The 21,391-nt window shown below is 33.1% G+C and overlaps 1 protein-coding gene and 1 long non-coding RNA gene across 2 annotated transcripts in view; one reads left to right on the top strand and one right to left on the bottom strand.

The window, feature by feature from the left end:
* The window catches only part of LOC141376815 (uncharacterized), a 94,756-nt gene that overhangs the window by 41,327 nt on the left and 32,038 nt on the right, over positions 1-21,391 (top strand). The window lies entirely within an intron of this gene.
* uts2r (urotensin 2 receptor) overlaps positions 13,594-21,391 on the bottom strand; it is a 63,874-nt gene continuing 56,076 nt past the window's right edge. Inside the window, exon 3 of the mRNA XM_009306756.5 lies at positions 13,594-16,954. The gene's annotated coding sequence lies outside the window, so the exon portion shown is untranslated. The remainder of the gene's footprint in view (positions 16,955-21,391) is intronic.

Raw genomic sequence — 21,391 nt, 5'->3', positions numbered from 1 at the left:
TTTGTAGTTAAACGCATTACTTTGTAGGTGCAGAGGCCCAATATTTGACACTGTTTTTCTTGCAGTAGTCAAGGTTAAACCTCACTATGAATCTGTCAGTCCCAGAAGTGATCTATGTGCATTGCCATCTTCAGGATCGATTGCCGTGGGTTTATTCAGACTATTAAAACACTGTTACATTGCATCAAAACGTACAACCTCCAAACCCAACAGAGGCCAACTGTCAACGTGTAAAATGAGGGAATTTTCAGGAACGAAGACTTTTTTATTTTTAAAGCCCAGCCAAAGCAATCGTTCAGATTCCCTTTTATGTTCCTGATTACCCAGAAATCACTGCCCTTCACTTTCTGCTTTTTAGTAAGAAGGTCAAGTGTTGAATTAAAGGTACACTTCTCAGTTTTTCCAGCATCGTTTTGGCTTAAAAGCATCAGCTCTTATTATGAGCAACATAAACACCCATTCTTGGAAATTCACCATTACTGGGTGCTATTATGTGGCCAGAGACAGAAAACAGATTGAAAAAAGCTAGCTCTATTAAATGTTCAAAAGCAGCTACAAGCTACTATAGCTCTTGATTGTGTGCACAGCCGTATCCTTTTAAGGGTGTTCAAAAGAAAGCACAAAGTGGAAATATATCTAGTCGGCTGAGGTGATCCGAGGTGAACTTCTTTGAATACAAAGTAAACTTTACACTTTTATGTGATTACATCAGAGAAAGCTTTTGAACTAGCTAGATGAGCTCTGCACACGGCATATCCCGCTCACGTATGCATTACCATTTACACTGAGTTCATAAATGTGTCTTAAGAGTTGTATTACTTCTGTGCTGCACAATTCTCTTGTCAATATCTGGCCCAAAGAAAATGGTAATTTCATACAAGACGATTTGTTTCATTTTACCAATTTGCTCTGGTGCCTCTCTCTCTTTTTATTATGTTAATACAACAACACAAGATGCTTTCAGACCATCCACCAATCACCTGTAAAGGACATATCTCTGTTCTTTTTCAGCGTAACCTCCCTTGGGTTTAACATGTCTCTGTCATACCTTTTTAAAAGAGCAATTTATCAGAGGAGAGACTCTTTCTTTGTTCTAAAAACCAAATGTTGGTGACAGGGAGAAGCATACTGTGAATAGGTAAAATACAAAAGTAAAACAGACTGTTTCCAGATGAAAAAAACAAACCTTTTCTTCCTACAGTCGTGTTTCTTGAAAATGTTCTCAAAAGGATTTATATGCAGCTGATTGCATGCAGATGTCGTTTGTATTTCTATTATATAACACCTGTTCCTTGCTATTTCAGCTCTCGAAAATGACCACCTACCCACGCTTTCCATCATACATTTGGTCTCCACCTCATCCACTTGGTCTTGCTTTTAGGGCACAAGTGGACAAGAAATGTCTTTTTAATGGTGAATTAATCTACCTGAGGCCTGTCAGGGAAATTTCTCACATTAAAAGCCAGCATGAGCTACTCTGGACCAGCTGTGACCCGAGGTACATTTGGCTTTTGATAGGTCCAGCTTTAATGAGGTAAAGAACATTTGATGTACGTCCTGTACTGTACCTTATTCTGCTTTCATTTGTTCAGATTTTTTACCCAAAAATAATTTCATTTCAACTTCATTTCTTGGTATTACATTTTTTGTATGCTTGAAATCGGGTTCCAAATTATTATTATTATTTTTTGACAAAGTCACACTGGACATAATCTTTCTGAGCCAGCATTGTTATATTCTAAATGCAAAAATGATAAATACTATTTTATACATTTTATTAAATGTTATGTAGAATTCAATTATAATATATATACCTTTAAATGTATGGATTTGAGAATTTCTGCAATGAAACTCTGTGCATGCAGGCTGATAGGTCACCTAATCTACTCCTACATAACTACATGACGCAGAACATTGGTTGCTGTCACCTTTGACAGCCAATGAGCTTGCTCCCTAATAGTTAAAATGCTCAGCGTCATTATACACCATTAAGCTGCGGTGCATTTTCAGAGCCCCTCCTCCACCCCAGCTCCACCTGATAAAAGAATTGTTAAATTGTTAAATACTTATTTATTAAATATTTATTTATTTAATAATATTTAATTAAATGTTTTTATTTATTTATTGTATGTAGTTTCAAATAATTAATAAGTTAGTAATTAGTTAGTAATTGTTGCTTTTATTACTATAATGTTATCATTATCATTATTATTATTATTATTATTATTAATAACAATAACAATGAGTAATATTAGAGTTATATCTGAAGGATCATGTGACTGAAGACTGGAGTAATGAAGCTGAAAATTCAATATTAAAATAACTTTTGAACAGTTATTTTATAATGCAATAACATTTCTCAATTTTACATGTTTTACTGTATTTGTGATTAAGTAAATGCAGCCTTGGTGATGGGAATAAGTTTATTTTAAAACATTCAAAAATCCAACTGACCCCAAACTTTTGATCGGTAGTGTACATATTATGTTTGCAGCAGCAGCGTGTTATATTCTCACATGGCATGTCTGTGTATATACTGGCAGTAGCAGGTCTCAATACTTCTCTGCCATTATAGTCAAAGCAGCAGCATAGAAGATCTATACAACCAAGACCAAATACACCAGCATTGCAACATTCATATTCATTGCCTATTAAAACTCAAGTGTTCATGACAGAAATATTTTTGTAATGGCCATGGTATTTTCAAAGTTTAAAATCTTTTTGTAGATTATTTGTTTAGTTTTTTTGTTGTGAAATTTAAAAAGAAAGCATCACCTTGTATTTTTATAAACTTTAACAGCAGCAGCTACTTCTTCACACATGGCCACCTTGTGACAGACTCTGCCCTTCTCCCTACCTCTTTTTGTAAACGTTTAGCAAAATGGCTAATGATATGCTTTTCATTTTTCTTCAGTCTTGTTTGGATGTACTGTAGCTCACAGGTGTTATTACACAGAATCCCAACTTCATAAGAATCACAAACTTCAGAACATTTATTTATATATTGAATTTTTACAAATAGAAAAAAAAATCTGTCAAACTGCTTTATGAGAATTTTAGAACAAAATTTAAAAAAGAAAATAATTGGCATTTAGGTTTATAAATTTGCAGCTGGACTCACATTAAATTGCATTTAGATAATGTGCTGTAGCTGTACCTACAATTTGTCTAAACTATTTTTATCTATGTCATTTTTGTTTGGTTATTTTTATCAAATGTTTGCTTGTGTTTTTCATCATTTTTCAAATGCAGAGCTATGTTTATCAGTGCTTTACACACTAACCAGTTCAGAAACTGCAGCTGAGCATTTGTTAAAAACACCAGTGTCATTTATCACATGGATAGATGTTTGTTTGAATACATTTTACATGGATAATGGAAAGCTGCAATGCCAATGATAAATCCCAATGCCAATGATAAATTATATGCAATGATTATACAGTATGCATGTTGGCAACACAGTGGCTTAGTGGTTAGCACTGTTTCCTCACAGCAAAAAGATTGCTGGTGCATCTTCTGGTTGCTCTGGTTTTCCCGACTCTCCAAAGACAAACTCTTTAGGTGAATTAGGTAAACAAAATTGGCAGTAGTATGAGTGCCTGTGTGAAGGTGAGAGTGTATGGGTGTTTCCCAGTATAATGGGATGTGGCTGGAAGGACATCTGTTGTTTAAAACATATGCTGGAATAGTTGGCGGTTCATTCCACTGTGGTGACCCCTGATAGATAAGGGACTAAGCTGAAGGGAAATGAATAAATGTAAACATGCATGCATACTGTATATGCATGACACAATCTCACATGTTTTCATTATGATGTGAACCAAGCTTCAAATACTGTCAAATTAAATAATACTGCAGCCACAAAGTGGTTGGGATTCATTAGCATTTAAAGGCATATGAAGTGAAAAGCTCACTGTGCAGTATTGAGAAATTTAACCAACTTAAGTTAAAGACTTTTCATTTAGACCCTAAAGAATCAAATCAACTCATAAAATAGGCATTCAATGTCAATTTTAAGATGTAAAGACTAGTATAAGGGTAATAAAAGAGTTGAATAATGAACTCTGCATACCTTGTAATGGGTTTTTGAAGTAATTTACTTCCACATTATTTAAATTTTAAAAAGTCTGTAGTGGCCCAGTATCCTCATAAGTTGTTCAGTTCTCTCAACAGTTGGAATCGAATAACTTTTGCATAGATATGATAGAGATAAGGATAAATTGTTCATAGTGCATGAGTGTGAATGAGTGTGTATGGATATTTTCCAGAGATGGGTTGCAGCTGGAAGGGCATCCGCTGTGTAAAACATATGCTGGATAAGTTGGCGGTTTATTCCGCTGTGGCGACCCCGAATTAATAAAGACACTAAGCTGAAAAAAAAAATGAATGGATGAATGAATGATAGAGACATTTGTCTTTTTTTCATATGATTACTGTCATGTGCGGGAACCAACAATATTCATTACAGCACCTTAGACTACACAGAACCTAAAAGGTACTCTTTCAAATGTTTACAAAAAAAAGCGCCTCTTTTTTTGGAGGGGTTTATTATAACACAGACAACATATACAATTATTTTAATCACGTTTAACAGTGTTTTATGAATAACCTTTTGAGAGTCGAGACTGTGTTTTTTTGTCTCATCCAAAAGACTTGGTGACTGACCAGTATAGTGTCCCCTTCACTATTATGGGGCGTTAGGACCCACAAAGACTGCAGGTTGAGCGCCACCTGATGGCCTCACTAACACAACTTCCGGCAGCAACCTAGCTTTCCCATGTGGTCTCCCATCCAGGTACTGACCAGTCGCAGTCCTGCTTAGCTTCAGTGGGTGACCATGTGAAAGTTTCAGAGAGCTAGCTGCCGGCAAAAATCAACGTGTTTTCTTTAAAATAATACTTTTGAATTACTTTTTACTTTTGCAACCTTAAATCCAGACAAAAAAACCCAAAATAGGACGCAGGAGGTAAAATGTTATAGTAAAACAAATATAACAATGAACAATCATAAAATGTTTATATCTTGATTTAATTTAATATTAACAGTTATGCAATTAAACTTTGCTTTGAACTAAAATCAACCTCCATAACATAAAAGTGCGCCAAATTGAAGAAACACTCAAATGCATAATTATTTTATGTTTAAATATATTTTTCAAACAAAACGTTGCATATGGCTGTAAAGTATTTCTATGCTTCTTGATGAAAGTATTTGCTTCACAGTTTTATGTTATTTAATGACATTATTACTACAATAATAGTCACAAAATAATAAGTAGTTCTTGTACATTTTCAACAACTTTCATCTTAGGCATAGTTAAATGAAAATGCTCATATTCAAGAACATTATATTAACATCAGCTGTCTGGAGCGGACTCTCGAAATAACAGCACTTTTGTGTGAATGGAACTTGCCTTTGTGCCATTCCACAGGCTCTTTTCCATTCAGACTGTGATTTTATTCCCATGCGTCATTTAAATTGCGTGTGACAAAAGTTATAAAAGATTACTAAGTAATACTGCTTTAGGTATTTTAATGTATAGCTTTTCTTCTTATTTTTAAATAACAAAATTGCATATATTTATATCACCATAGAAAAATCCCTTCAGATCTCTGTAGCTTATAGAAATGCATTTTCTGAAAAGTGAACATTAAATACAATGTCATGTCCTTGTGCTGATATTTAGCAAACTGTACTATTGTATCAATCCATTTTTAATTACTTGCATTAATCCTTTTTTATTTGTTGAAGGTTGCAAAAAGGTAAATCATCCTCTGCTTATAAGGTGCATGACTAAGTGATTTAAAGTGACATTTGTCTGGCAGCAATTGAGACAAGTAATGCAACGAGCAGAATTGATTTCATTAATTTATTCATTCAAAGTCAGCTCTCTGCTAAAGGATATGGACTCTGTAGAATAATAGTTTTGCACGCTAAATGCATTTACATATTTTGTTTTCTACTTTCTTTTGTGAACTTTTGTCTTTAACAAATGTCAGTGTTGAGTGCATCTTTTATACATGCAAATATAAAGCAGTTTCATTTGTATCTTCGGTATCAATTCAGTGCAGTTGTTTTTTTTATCAAATTAATCCAACAGTGTGACCTAGTGAGGGCTAATCAACTAGATTTATTTATTTATTTTAATTCAGCTGCATGAAAGTCATTGCAAAGGTGTGGGACCCTTTGAAGATGTGGTTGAGGTGTTCAGTATTCATGAACTAGCTGAGGTCATCCGGTCACACTTCATTTCAGTGATTTTGCTAGCACACGAGCGCATCATTCATTCAATCAGTCTCTTACAATTTAATTATGTATCCATGATGGTGATGAAAGCTGACACTTTGTAATCCTCCCCCACACATGCACTTTTGGGGAGAATACAGACACAATCCATATGTGAATAACAATAAATATCCCATTTAACTGGACTAAAGTGATATATAAAGCTTTCTAAATTAAATAAATACGTAATAGTTATTAAAAACAAACTGTAATGTCCAAATAGAGAAACTATTTCAACCCTTCAAACAGGGAAATTATTTGATTCTCTGATTTAATTTAACACTGTGCTCATATAGCGTTTTTTTAAAATATATATATATATATATATATATATATATATATATATATATATATATATATATATATATATATATATATATATATATATATATATACAAACTAAACACTTTAAATCTAAATTGTATTCATTTTGAATAACTTTAAATAACTTTAAATTATAATTCAGATGTGTTAATATTTATTAAGATTACAAGAGTTTCTCAGGTACAATGCAAAAAACAATATTAATAGTTATGATCTAAAAATAACTTGATAATATTAAATCGTGCACTGTACCAATAATGATGAAAATAAATTAGTATGAAAAATAATAATGTACAAATTTTGAAAAAATAAAAGCGACATTTTTAAAAGTTTCTTTGGATTTCCATTTTACTGTAACTTCTAAAATAAATAACTAAATAATTAAATAAATAAGTTCTAAATTACAATGTTTTTACTTGAAACTTGTCAAATTATTATAATAATACTTATAAATGAGTATTATATAAAATATAATAAAACCGAATATATAGAATAAGAAAACATGATAAATTTATTCTCATGTTAATTTATTAATATATTAAACTCATGCCTAATAAATCTAGTAAATCCAGAGAAATTGAGAACTTTTAAGTGATCTCTCTTTTTTCCTCCTAGCTGTATACAGTAGATGTAGATGATTCAAAAGAGTAAAGAGAGGTAATGTAATAATTTATTTGCTTTATTGCCTTTTTTTCTGAATTATATGTGTTTGAAGCATCCCACCGTTAAGAGGATTAAAGGCAGAAGGCTGATGTGGCAAACTTGAAAGAGTCATAAAAGTAAACAGTTGATATTTCATAGAGAATTTGCATCAATATAACTATTCTATAGGCACCATAATAATTAGATCTCAGTAAATACTGTAGATGCAATGCAATTTGAGAGCTGAGGCTTTTTCCTTACGGGAAGACTTTTTTTCTATGCTGCTTCATACTTAAATTCGTTAAAGAATTGTTTTCGTCTCCTTGCCATTGTTTCCTAATTATTTTTTGGGGCAGAAGCCTACAGGCAAATTCAAAGTTGTGAGATAAGCATAATGTTGTTTTTGCAGCTTGTCTCAAATTGGCATGAGTAATTGCTCTTCTTAGAGTTTTAGACAGGTTTAAGCTGGATGAAACAGTTTGTTATTTAAGTTTACTCCTTAAGAGAGTTGATGGCTCTTGCTGGCTGAGGTTATGAAAGAAGCCAGGCAACAAAACTTGGATGAAATGATTCATTCATTTAGAATTTAAGATAAAGTATTTCTCATTCTTACATCAGTTCAGATCCACAATTCCACAGTAGAAAAGTAATTACATAAGTGATTGGACTGAGAAAGGCAAATTATATGTTAGCTAAATGCCAAAAAAAAAAAAAGATTACATTTAATGAACAGATTTGACTTTTATATTGAGTAAGAAAATGAACACACAAACCATATCTCACAACTTTTTAGGTAAATAACATTGCATTACATAACAAAATATTAAAATAGACACAATTTTCATGTGAAATATTCAAGTGTAGATGGAATTCTGGTACATACCCTTGACTGTTTGCTTTGAATTCCTTGCATTATTAAAATGACTGTACTGTATAAAGTACTGTATTAATTGCTTGCTAGGATGTTTGTGAAGACCTTTAGACCATTTTTCATCAAGGTTAATATAAATGTTTTGTTGTTATGTGTTTGTTTATTTTGCCAGGATAATCAAAGGATCTTATGTCTATAATGTCACTATACTGTGTCATGCAAAGAACATGAATTATAGACAGCTATGTGTATTATAGTCTCAAATGCTATCAGTAAAATTAAAGATTTGTCACCTAGGGGTGGTCGAAACCCCTTTCCCCCCCTTAAAAAGCATACATATAGCATATACAATTAAAGTCAGAATTAGTAGCCCTCCTGTATTTTTAAAATAATAGTTTTAATACCTTATTTCAAATAACTGGTTTCTTTTATCTTTGTCATGATGACAGTAAATAATATTTTGCAAGATATTTTTCAAGACACTTCTATACACCTTAATTAGGTTAACTAGGCAGGATAGGTTACTTATGCAAGTTATTGTGTAACCGTAGTTTGTTCTGGACTTATGAAAAAATGCATTGCTTAAAGGGGCTAGTAACATTGACCATAAAATGGTTATTAAAAAAAAAAATTAAAACTGCTTTTATTCTTGCCGAAATAAAACAAATAAGACTTTCTCCAGAATAAAAAATATTATCAGACATAGTGTGAAAATTTCCTGGCTCTGTTAAACATCTTTGGGGAAATATAAAAAAAAAATACAAATAAATACATAAATTCAAATAATAAATTTAAAGGGGGGCTAATAATTCTGACTCTATCTTCAGCTATTTCTTTATATTTTGAACAAGAGATACCCAGGAAATATTTCTCAGAAAGACATTTGAATTTTATTTACTTCACCTTAAATTGATCATGTACTGGATTTACTATGTGTATCAAGATTTTATTCTACCAAGGTCTGATAACGTTTATTCAGAATTAAAATTTAATATAACGTCATTTAGAGATTTATTCTCTTTAGATAAAAATAACAGTTTGTCAAAGTAAAAAATTCTTTCTTTTGTTGTGATTGAAAATCAGGCTTTTCTGCTTTTCAGGGTTGTAAGAAATGTCATCATTAGTTTTCAGAACAAACCAAAATGTTATTGTTTTCAAACACATAATTATAAATTGTTAAGCCAAAGAAACTGAAAATTCACAACTGCACTTTTAATTCACTCCCTGTTGTATGTCTTAACATTTTAATCAAGTTTGGTGTTCAGAATTTGTCATCATGTTACATGTTAAAAGCACTTTGGATTGTGAAATGAAACATTAGTGAGCTACCTTAATTCAGTTTAATTCAGTGTCCTGAGATCCGCCACTTTGAAATTAAACAGCAGTGTAATAAATTTGAGTTAGGAAACATGCTGTGTTACATTGTGCTAGCCAGACAGATGAATTCCCTCATTTTTATTCTTATTGAAGTTAAATAATAAGTTATAATAATGAGCTCATTTACCAAATGTCCTAGGAGAGGGCTAAATGTCTAGTCTCTGCTAAGTGATCTGACAAGAGACAGATTAGGAATGTGCACATGGTACATTACTTTGTTTCAGTACAACATGTTTTGTTGTTAGAAGACTTTCTTTTTTCATGAGCTTGTAACCGAGTATTTTTTGTTGTTATTATTATTATCGTCATTAATAATAACAATAACAACAACAACAACAACAACAACAATAATAATAATAATAATAATAATAATAATAATAATAATAATAATAATAATAATAATAATAATAATAATGACATTTTATTTCTTTATTATTATTTTATTACTATTATCATTATTTTTAAACTGGCCTGACCTGTCTGCGGGACTACAGGTAGACCAGTTAAGTACCTGTATCCTCTTTCTCCACAGATAGGACTTTGTAATGTGTGCAGAATGTGGTTTTGCAATGTCTTGTTGAAATATGCATGGGTGTGCCTGGAAAAGAAGGCAGCATATTGAGCACCAAAATCTCTATGTACTGTTCAGCATTAATAGTGCCGTCACAGACGTTACCTTTGCCAAGGGCACTGACACAACACCATACCATGACATATCCTGACTTTTGGACTTGTTGCTGGTAACAGTCTAGATCAGTAGTTCTCTTTTTTCATCAAGTACCACCTCAGAAAAGAATTGTCTTTCCAAGTACCACCATAATGAGCAATATTGAAATACAATAGCGTAGTAGGCCCGATGAAGCAGCTACAGCACTGCACAGTTCAAAAATCAGGCAGATTAATAATTATAAAAAATATGTATTATTGTCAACCATTTTAAACATTATAAGTAGTGAGAACATTAACACTGCACTGTGTCATATGTAAAAGCAAACAAACAAATAAAAATAAAACGTTTAAATTAAAATATTCTTTTGAAAGTTCAAAATGAAAGGTTACCTAAAAAGTAAAAAAAAAAAAAAAAACTTCTGTACTTAAATGTAAAGTATTAATGGAGCCTGGACCTTAGAAATATAGGCCATATGTCATCATATTTATATATAAATCATTTTTGATAAATTTTGAAACATATGTGGCATGTACATATCACATATTTGATTCCTCCGCGTACCACTAGAAGGAAGCCTGTGTACCACTAGTGGTACACGTACCACAGTTTGAGAACCACTGGTCTAGATGATCTTTTCTTCTTTGATCCGGAGTGCACAGCATCCATTTCTCAAAAAAATACATGCAATACTGAATCATGCATCCACAGTTTCCATTGGATGGTCCATACCAGATGCCTCCGAGCCCAGAGAAGTCGACAGTGCTTTGGACACTGTTAACATAGGGCTTCCTTTTGGCTCAGTACAATTTTCAATGGCATTTGTGGATGCAATTATGTATTACTTGACAAAGATTTGCCAAGGTAGTCCTTAGCCCATGTGATATCACTAATAGATGAATGATGTTTCTTGATGCAGTGCTACTTGAGAGATTGAGATCACTCTAGTGCAGCTTAGATTTGTGCCTTTGTCCTTCACGCACTGAAATTCCTCCAGATTCCTTGAATCTTTTAATGATGTTATGCACTGTTGAAGGTAAAATATCCAAATGTCTTCCTATCTTTCTTTGAGGAAAATTGTTTTTAAACAATTCAATATTTTTCTTACGTATTTGTTGACAAACTGGCGATCCTCTGCCCATCTTTGCTCCTAAAGGACTAGACCTTTTTTAGATGCTGCTTTTGTACCAAATCATAATTACAATCACGTTGACACTTGTTTCAAAGCACAAATTTACCTGATTACTAGCCCTAAATTGCTCCTGTCCCAACATTATTTTGGAATGCGTTGCAAGTTTAAATGACAGGAAAAAAAAACGTATTTTTTTATAAATGAAATGAAGTTGACCAAACAAAAGATTAAATATTTTGTGTTCATCTTGTCTGCAATGGAATACAAGTCAAAGTAAAATTGTAACTCATTACTTTCTTATTTTATTTGCATTTTCCATTTTTTTTCTAATTTTCCTGGGTGTAAACAGACAAAGAACTATAAGCTTTTTTACCATTCTAGTTTTCCGACTAGTTTCTCATATATATTTTTTAAAATAATAAACTCAGAATTCAGAATTTCCAATGTACTGTAGCATATATTTACTGTATAAACATTGTGAGCTTAGCTAGCTTGAATTAGCACAATGCTACAATGTTTATCACTATGCCAGCATAAGTTTGCTTGTTGCTTGCATGTTTTAGCATATGACAAGCATTAATTTATACAGTATGTTTAAAATTGCTAACAATATTTTAAAACATGTTTTACCATGAGGTAAATGTTTACATATCCTATGATACTAAGCGTAATTGGGAAGTAGTCATACAGTACCGTTGCTTTTTTTTCACCTGGTCATGCAGAAATATGTATTTGTAGACCAGTTAAACACAAGCTTGACTAGCTTTGCCTGGCTGGTTACTTTCAGGTCTAAGCTGCTTTGCTTGTCATGGCTAATTTGAGCTGTAAAGCGCTGTTTTTTTCTGCCATTTACCACATTTTGATTCACATGTAGTTGAACATTTGGGCAGAATGCATAAGAGTTGTACTTTTATACCCTAAGTACTTCTAAGTAGTTAGTACTCCTAAGTCCTAAGTCAAAGTACTTCTAAGTCCTAAGTACTTTCAGGTCTAACTAATATTAGCTGTCTATATAGCCTATTATACCCAAACAATGCAATATATGCTTTAAATGCAAATTTGGACATTTTTGGACAGGGTGATTGATAATGAATATTTCAGGAAAGCAGAACACAGCTTTCCTTTTTATATAACAGACAGAAAACTGGATCTCAAGCAAAACAATAATGTCAATTACTGGAAACAAACTGGGTAAATGTATATACTTGCAAAAAAAAAAAAAAAAAAAAAAAAAAAAAAAAAATATATATATATATATATATATATATATATACATATATATATATATATATATATATATATATATATATATATATATATATATATATATATATATATATATATATATATTTGCAGGCTTCTTGCCTCTTTCTTTATTATTTATTTTCTGTGTTATTTGTCCACTCTGCACCTACTGCAGCTCTTGCAGTGGCTGCCCTGGATTGGTGCTTCAAACCATTCATGTGCATTTCACACGTGATTTAACCTTATCTTAATTGGAAAAAGATAGCTTCGAACTTGAAATGTGAAGCTTCCACACAGGTTCCAAAGGGTTTGTTCTACTTACCACAGGGTTTTTGTGTCTAAAGAATTTATATTAATAATTGCATATATATGTCAGTGTTGGATGATTATTAAATTAAATAATCAAACCAGGGAAATGGAGAAAAGAATACTTGAAAACAAGAGGGAGTGGGTGTATATTAATAAGATATGGAATTACAATGAAATTTCCCTGAAAAAAGAGCAAATCTTAGAGATGTATCAAATTTACTGCATAGTTATAAATGTATTGGCTTTATTGTTTGCCATAAACACATTATGAGGGCATGTAATTGGGCTGTTTTTGTTCTGCATTGTGTTTAGCCATACACGATTTTAATTTAAAACATTAGTGCAAAATGAGACCTTGTTGTGAAACTCACAGATTGACATAATAGTAATGAAAGGACTGCTAATGTTACAGTAAATCACACCATTGGATAACACAGCAGTATTTCCATTGAGCTGGCCAGACTGAACAAACCTCTAAACCTCTCATGACAACATCTGCTGAAACATCTGGCTCATTAAGTCTCCTGTGAAATCTGAATGGCAGTGCACTGCGCAAAAATATTTACAAAACAAAAGCTTTTAATTCAGGTTTGCAATTTTAAGGCATGGGGTATCTTTTGTATGTAAAAAGCAAATGACAGCAAACTACCTGTCCAGAAGTATTGCCTTCATTAAAAATCATTTAAAAATATATGAGTAATAATTATGAAAAAAACATTAGGTAAAGTTAGAAGTAGTGCCACTGTTTACTGAACATGTTTATTAAGTGCATATAAGGTACATTGCTCAGCAAGCATCATTGAGTCTTTTAAATACAGTGAGAATTGTTGCAATTGCACATAGACTAAGAAATGACAAATATGAAAAAATGTCATCACTACAGCACGATTAAAACAAAGACACAGAGAGAAAATGTGGAAATATCTGTGTAGGCCTCAATCAAACAGCTTCAAGAAAGCATTGCTTTTGAATTCCTGCACTTCATTTAAATTGTCTCTAGTTGTTTGTATTTGCGCAAAAATTTCCAAAAGCACATCCATTATTAATCTTATGAAAGAAAAAAATTACCTTGCTACAAAGCAAGTCGATAAAAAAATGGCTGTTTTAGTCATTTGGAAACAAGTCATTTTCTCTTGAGGTACACAATTTAGCCTTGAAACTATTCTTTTGCTTCATTGAAAGCTTCTTCTACTGATTTCCACACTAATTTTATCATATTTACACTCACCGGCTACTTTATTAGTATCAGGTTGGACCCAGTTTTGCCTTCAGAACTGCCTTAATCCTTTGTAGCATAGATTCAACAAGGTACTGGAAAATTCCTCAGAGATTTTGGTCCATATTGAAATGATAGCATCATGTAGTTGCTGCAGATTTGTTGGCTGCGCATCTATAAAGCGAATCTTTTGTTCTACCACATCCCAAAGGTGGTCTATTGGATTGGGATCTGGTGACTGTGGAGGCCGTTTGAGTACAGTAAACTCATTGTCATGTTAAGGAAATGTGCTTTATGACATGGTGTGTTATTCTGCTGAAAGTAGCCATCAGAAGATGGGTTCACTGTGGCCATAAAGGGATGGACATGGTCGGCAACAATACTCTGGTACTGGTACTCTGAACAATGCTCAATTGGTACTTATGGGCAGAATGTGTGCCAATAAAATGTCCCCCAGACCATTACACCACCAGCCTGAACTTTTGATACAAGGCAGGATGGATCCATGCTTTTATGTTGTTAATGCCAAATTCTGACCCTGCCATTGGAATGTCGTAGCAGAAATCGAGAAACATTTGACTAGGTAACATTTTTCTAATTTTTTATTGTCCAATTTTGATGAGCCTATGCGAACTGTAGCCTAAGTTTCATGTTCTTTGCTGACCGGAGTATCAGCTCTTTGCTGACCGCCCAGTATGCTCTTCTGCAGCTGTAGCCCTTTCGCTTCAAGGTTGAACTTGTTTTGCGTTTAGAGATGCTCTTCTGCATATCTCGGTTGTAACGAGTGGTTATTTGTGTTACTGTTGCCTTTCTTTCAGCTCGAACTAGTCGGCCCACTCTCCTCAAACAAGACATTTGAGCCCACAGAACTGCCACTCACTGGATATTTGTTAACGAGCAGTTGAACAGTTCGCAGTTGGACTTTACCTAATAAAGTGGCCATTGAGTATATGTATTTTTTTTTTTTTTTTTTGTGCAATAGGTGCAAAAAGGCTTTCTTCATATATTCTTTATTATTTTGTATAATACATATTTGTGTTCTTCACCTGATCTTTGATTGCCCTTAGCTGTTGTGTAAACAAAGATGAAGGCAAAATTAAAAATTAAATAACATCTGTAATATTTACAACAAGTAATCTGCCCATCTAAATTTAATATAAATACAAAACAAACATTAAGTTCCTGGTAACACTTTACAATCTGACAATGTGCAATGAACATTAGTTAATGCACAAGTATGCATGGTTTCTATTTATTATCATCATCTCTTTAGAATGAAGTCTATGCTTTAACTAAAATGAACTTACATTGAGCAGTCTCTTGTTTACAGCATTTATTACCTATTATTAAGTTAGAAATTATGTTAAGAATATTCAAGTTAGTTCACATAGTGAATTTTATTTTTGCAGATACAACATGACATGTTTTGTCTTAAAATTAAGATATATAAACTTTTCAGATATTGATCAATGTTAGTTCAAAATAGTTAACTATAATGTTAAAAGAGTAGTTCCATCAGCTTAATACATTGAAGATATTTTGAAAAATGTTATTTACTAAACAGTTGATGGTGACACTCAGTGACTTACATTGTACGTGATAGAAAATACTACTGATTTTTTATTTTTTTTTAAGAGTTACATACCTAATGCAACTTGTTAACTATTGTCAAAAAGTTGTACTTTATTGTAACGTGTTACCAAGTATATTTCAGCTCTCTATACAAAATTCTCAGATTTTTCAGATTCAGCATACCAAAGCGACATTTGGGCAGTACTTTCCTGTTTATTTTTTGTGTAAAACAAGACTGAGTCCAACAACAATAAGCGCCATTTTGCCATTGTGCATTAAGATAAATAATCTATTCCTTTAGAGTCAGGAAGTTAAAGTTGCCAAGATGATGAGTTTCCTTCTGCAGTGCTCACACTGTGCGCATTGCGTTTATTGTATGTCCTATATGTATACAGACCTTCCATCTGGACAGGCACTGACTTATCAGTATGGGAAGTATAAATGTCAAAGTCATTAAAAGTCAAAGCCAAGCATCCTCTGCATTGTAGGTTGGAGAAACAGCTCTCGGGTCAGTCCGAGGTCAACGTAAATCCTCCGGTCTTGTCAAAAATAGGATGGAGAAGACAGAATCCTTGCTGGTCAGAGAGAATCCGTCTGACAGGCCCGGGGATTGGAATACAGCTCTCTGAAAAATAAAAGTGTACTCAGAAGTCCTTCCCACAGTGTTCCTGAGGGCTTTATATGACTGCATCGCCACTTAGAACCCTACCATGAAGATCATCAGAGAATCAAAAACAAATCAAATGGAATATCTTCCTGTCAAACGCGACTCACAAGATCAAACAGAGCAAGAATCTTTCATAAATATGAAAGAAAGCCATTTTGTTCTAGGAAATACGCCTCTTTTTTGATGTGATCTTTCGCAGGAGTCATGTTCGGATAGGTTCTGATTGCAGTTATTTGAAGGAAATGATTCTCATCATAGTAAGTCACTTGGGAGAGATGAAAGTTGTCACATTTTTCTCTTGGTAATGCTCTGAAATTTCATCTTTGATGACAGAGTCTGAAGGATGATATGAAAATAAATAAGTCAAATAAATCAACCCGCTTTCAGGGTGATTACAGCACAGGGAACAGATCAACCGGGAATTGGTTTTTCAAAAGTCATTGAGGATTGAAATGAAACAACAGGTGAGGCGAGCAACTCCATCCTCTCCAATTGGCCTCTTAACATAGGAGTCTTCTGTGTGCCATGACTTTCTTTTCTTCTCTTGCCTGCTCTGGTCCTCCTTTGCTCTCCCTCTTCTGTTTGAGGGAGATACCAGACATCTTGGCTCGCTTTGCTCTTGTCCTGCCCCAGACAGTCTTCTTTCCCTGTAACAGCAGCAAAACAACCAGTTAAACTACAGTGTGTGGAGCTGATTTAGCAGATAAGCATGCTCTTAGTCTGTCGGTTCGTGCTATCCCAGACCGCTCTCCCATATGCTCAGGTTTTGAACAGAAGGGAGAGAGAACAGTGTGTGACTGAGCAAGCTCTTCTCTCGATGTGGAATTGATTAAGCAGTACACTGGGGCCAAAACTCCTGCTTTATCTAGCTTTCATTTTCCTATATTACCTATTACGGTAGTGCTCGATTACTAGAATGCAGTGCCCGTAGGGTGTGATTCCTAAAAATTTTGGTTTATAAGATTCTGGGACTCTAATGCAGTGAGTTAAGGGATGGTTTGCTTTACTTTACTCTTTTCAGTGTTTTAGAGACCTGGCTGTATAAAAAGATTCAGAAAACTGCTAGAGAAAGATTTTCTCATTTCATCTTTTCTTTGTAACATCTAGAGTTACAAAAAGAGAACATAGTCTGTTTTTATTCAATTCTTTTTTTTCTGTTCTTCAAAGACATAATTGTTGTTGCTCGATGAGATTTTCTCTTAAAATTTATATGAAAACTACTGTATATTTCAATTAAACTAGTATTTTCAGAGGTACTGATTTATCTTTACATAAGATTTTATGTGAACTATGAGAATCTAGCAATGAGCTTTATATTCTTTAAAACAATTCAAGAGTGCACAGTTAGATATTGCTTGATGGTATTAACATGTTTCATGCTGATATTCTAGTATCTAAACTTAACGAGTTGGAAGTAAATCTAATTAGGTGGTATGTTTCTTTTCTTACAAACAGAATTATGATAGTTAAACCGAAAACAGTTTTAACAACTGCAATACAAATGAATGTTGGAGAACCCCAAGGTTGTGTTAGTTATGCTTTTCACTGTGTGCACAAATGACTGCAGTGCAGACAGATCTAATCAATTCATATTAAAGTATGCAGACAATAAAGTATTAATAGCTTTACTGAGCAAGGTAGAAGTTACGAGATTGCACCAGGAAGGTATGAATAATCTTGTGGAGTGGAAATTGTGTTCAAGTCCACAACATCTGATGTATCTACAAACCCAGTAGTTATATATAATGTAAACATCAGACAGGTACAAATATAAGTATTTGAGTGTAATAATAGACAACAAGTTTATTTTATTTTATTTTTTACAATAAAACCAAAATCAAGTGTAGTAATGCAACAGAATTATGTTTGTTTCACTGTTTTTTTTTTTTTTTACTAACAATGCTGTGTGTAAACCATTTTTTTTTAATAACCATTACTTTAACAGTCAATATTTAAAACAGTAAAAACATGGTCAACCATAAGGTCAACCGACAGACAAAGGGATAAGTAATTTTGGACCATAAAAATAAAGCACTTTATACAACAAAGTCTAAAGGGAACCATTTAAATTATTACCTTAACTATTTTAACCAACTATTGTTAACAACTATTGTGTTACAAAAAAAAAAAAAAAAAAAACATATGAATTTCTGGTGTGTGCATTGTCTTTACACAAGCAGCAATAAAACATATTCAGCCTTTGAATGCAAATCTGAGAATAGTGTCATGATTGCAGGCTTGTTCCATTGCCCAGGAAGGTTCTGACACACATAGAGCAGCTGGTGTATATTTTGTCTTGTCATGACATGAGTCAAAATCTGCCACAACCCTTGAAGCTATCTGAAGGTGAGATATAGGCCAGCACTTTAAATAACAAAGTAATAATAGAACAGTCTTTCTGGCTGTTTCAAATATTTGTTGACCCAGTGAACTGAAAACAGGTTGACTTTGCACACTTGTGAAAGTCAAATTTGTTTTGTATAATAACAAACATTCAAACTTCATTATATTTTTGGCATTTTCACATGAACCTAAACTGGAATTTTATGTTTAGCACTGTGGAACAGCAAGGTTTTCATTTATTTAGTTGTTTATTTTTGCAGTAAATAATGTTTATAATTGCAGTAAATAATAAATAATATCCTGTGTTTACTGTTACATATTTCAAACAGAAAGTGCAAACAGATCTTTCTGCATGTTGCATCAATGTTAAAGTGATATAACCGAATCCATAGGTTTGTCCAAAACCATTCACTTGATCACTCAACTATCAACAAGAACCTACACTCTGTGAACATATATTATTTAAATATGATTCTCATGGTGTTTCCAGTTGTTCAGTCAACTCCTGAGGTAGTACTGCAATAAATTATGAATGAAAGTTGCAATCTCCTGTGTTGCCGCTGGCTGTTTTGCTCTATCGCTGTCTCACATTCGACTATAGGGCAACATTTAAATTTAAAACCCTCTTAAAATCAGAGTGGATTATCGGTATAACATTTTTAACAAATGGAATAATGGTTATAGAAATAGTATTTGAATCTTATGCAAATGATTCATCACTGATTCACTCAGGATTGAAACACTTGCTCTAAAATGAAATATCTCTACTGGTCATTCACTGAAATAGTCAGAACAAAACAGACTTAATCAGAAACAAAATACATGAAAAGTGGGTATTGAATCATTTACTCAATTTTCTCAAAACGAGAAATTTATTATTATTTATTTTTATTATTTATATATATTATTATTTATTATTATTATTTATATATATATATATATATATATATATATATATATATATATATATATATATATATATATATATATATATATATATATATATATATATATATATATATATATATATATATAGGGATCACTCAATGCAGCAAATATCAGAGCATCAGAGAAGCTTACTTCACACAAATGTCTCTGATTCTACCACAATTCCAGCAAGCCACAAATACGGAGAAACTCCATTATATTTTGGGAGAAAATGAAAAGTGTCTCCACCTAGCAGCACAGTACGTGTCCTCATGCCACCATATGAGAGAAAAAGGCTGAACCCCCTCATCCCGTATTAAAGCTCTCTGTCCTTACCATTTATTATTATATACTTTTGTTAATCTTTTTTTTATTAACTTGTTTATTGTGACAACATATATGTATAATATAATGATATGTATATGTGTTTGTTTATTATTACTTATATTTCTTTTATCTATATGAATGTTCTGTATTTTGTTATTGCTTTGGCAACATTGTGATTTGTTTTACAGTCATGCCAATAAAGCTCTTTGAATTTGAATTTGAATTTGAGAGAGAGAGAGAGAGAGAGAGAGAGAGAGAGAGAGAGAGAGAGAGAGAGAGAGAGAGAGAGAGAGAGACCTCCTCTCCCTCAGTCATCTTTCCATCAAGTAAATTTCTTGTGTTAGCCTAATTGGTTGGCGACACCACCAACCGGAAGGAGAGGTAGCAGTAATGCTCGATTCACTTGGGGCTTCAGCGTCAACGCTCGACAAAAGAAGAGTTCATAGCAGTGTCAGCCAATGAAATTAGTCAGCTATCAGCTACTTTCTGAGCTGGTGTATTTGCATACAGTGATCTGATTGACTGACCAACAGCCAACAGATCCACAATGCTGTTTGGCAAAATCTGACGAGAATGGGAAGCGTTGATTTAACGATGTAACAGGGAGTAGAAGAAATCGTCATTCTTGCCATAATTTGGATTTACTTTCATCGGCTAGACATTGGACTCACAGCTCTGTGAATGTCGGTACCATCACTTATTGATTCATGATCGGTAAATGTAGCCTGTGGAGATGCTACTGCACTATTTGACTAATAAAATAGCTTGTTACTGAAAACTATTTGATTTATAAATAGTTAATAGATTATAGTATTAATAATAATATTAATAGATAAAAAAGTAATGGTATTTTAAAGACTGAATTAGGAAATGTTTCTGGTTTTCATTTTAGAAATCTGGTCACCTTACACTGCTGTCAAAACAGCTGATCCTGTTACGCTTCAGCTGAAGACTTTTCTTCTATGGAGCAAAACTGCACAAAGTAGAAATATTATGTCTAAAATGATCATTCTCATCATTAATAACATCTTGAATGTCAGAACGTGTCAATATAATGGCAGCATAACAATCATAATCGACAACAGAATATTTTATTTTGAATTCCAGCACTCAATATTTTGAGCTTAAATGAAAATACTTAAACTAAGATGACAACACAGCATACGATTGCAAACACATTAGTCATAACAAGTCCACGAAGTAAAGGATTTTCACCCTAAATCACAGCAGAATGTGGCTATATGCAGCTGTCAGTGGCCATTCGGGCTATTACTCTGGACATTCTCATCCGAGGAATTATCACAGTGGGTTTTCAGCAAGGTGACATCTGCCGGACAGACCAGCTGTGCGCAGGCCTACCGATCACAGATTAGCAGACAGATTGTTTACACTGCAATCGATCTCCAGCTGTTTAAATTCCATTAGCTTCCCAAAAATCTCTGCAGTCCTACCAACCAAAATCATGTCATGTCCAAAACGTCCTGCCT

Source organism: Danio rerio, chromosome 12 (assembly GCF_049306965.1).
Source record: "Danio rerio strain Tuebingen ecotype United States chromosome 12, GRCz12tu, whole genome shotgun sequence".
Taxonomy (NCBI): Eukaryota; Metazoa; Chordata; class Actinopteri; order Cypriniformes; family Danionidae; genus Danio; species Danio rerio.
The sequence above is the reverse complement of the archived record's forward strand: the minus strand, read 5'-3'. Positions and strand labels throughout refer to the sequence as shown.